The 1075-nt window shown below is 54.5% G+C and overlaps 1 long non-coding RNA gene across 2 annotated transcripts in view; it reads left to right on the top strand.

Moving 5' to 3' along the window:
• Positions 1–306: 306 nt before the first annotated feature.
• The window catches only part of LOC123521201, a 13999-nt gene continuing 13230 nt past the window's right edge, over positions 307–1075 (top strand). For both annotated transcript variants that reach the window (XR_006679671.1, XR_006679672.1), the window contains exon 1: positions 307–337. This is a non-coding gene — a long non-coding RNA (uncharacterized LOC123521201). The remainder of the gene's footprint in view (positions 338–1075) is intronic.

The following is a 1075-nucleotide window of genomic DNA, read 5'->3' as shown; positions in this document are numbered from 1 at the left end:
TAGGGAAGCATGCCTTCCACCCACCACTTTTCTTTCAGTTTGTCTTTCTGTCTGGGCTTGCGTGTTGCTGTGATTCAAATGCAAGCAGGGCCACCCAGAGAACAGGTTTCAGCAGGGTTTCCAGACTAAGAAGAAACTACTAAGAATGAATCCGTTGCCACTCCAGGCGCTGAGCCTCACCTCCAGGCCCCTCCCTCCAGGTCGCCCTCATTATCTCCAGGCCCCGCCCCCTCGAACAGACATCACCCCGCCCACAGCCCAGGGGATGCAATTTCCTGCTGAACCCACTTCCTCTTCCTGAGAAGCGTCCGAGTGAGCGACCCTTGAGTTTCTGCGGGTGAGTGAGTTTCCGTGTGTCTGTGCTGATCCCAGGCGCGGAATCCCTCGCAGGCCTGGCGTCCCCAGCCGGGTCCGGGTTCAGGCGGATTTACACTTCCCGCACCCCGTCCGCCAGTGTTCCAGGTCGCCGCGAACCCTTGGGGCAATTCGAGTTAAATCCTTTCTGAGCTGACTGTAGGCCTCAGCCTTCGGGCCTGGGAAAACTCTGGCCACTTTTCCTGCTCAGAGCTCCTCCTGCACCCTCACCCCTCCCTCCAGAAAGGCGCGATTGGGTTCTTGCCTGGGGCCCGTCCTTTCCGTGTCAGGTCGCGGGCATGAGAGCAGGGGACCCCAGAGTGGCCTTTACTGAACGGAGAGGTAGCCTTGCAGTCATCAGACCACTCCGCTGATGACCGAGGTCTGTACTAGAGCTTAACTTCTCAGCACCTTGCTTTACAAAAGGGTATAATAGCAGTGACAGCCCCAAATCTCCGCACAGATTAGGTCCTCACATGGATTGCAGTCCCCTCATAGAGTGAACCTCCACTGAGTGCTTTCTGCCCAGGAAGCAAGGGTGTAGGTTACATGGCCCTCAGGCAGAGAGGGCTTTGGAGTGCTGCCAGCTCCAGTAAAGCTTTTCTTTTGATCTTTTCGGTGTGGCCCTGATTAATCTTGAGACCTGCATGTAACATTTTCTTGGAACCAAATTCTAAGTTTGTAAATTCTTTTTATCCTGTTGGCTTTTTTCATATGTTAA

The sequence above is a fragment of the Echinops telfairi genome, unplaced genomic scaffold (genome assembly GCF_000313985.2).
Source record: "Echinops telfairi isolate 266 unplaced genomic scaffold, ASM31398v2 ScPeMD7_7477;HRSCAF=8515, whole genome shotgun sequence".
NCBI lineage: Eukaryota > Metazoa > Chordata > Mammalia > Afrosoricida > Tenrecidae > Echinops > Echinops telfairi.
This window is presented reverse-complemented; position numbering and strand designations above follow the sequence as displayed.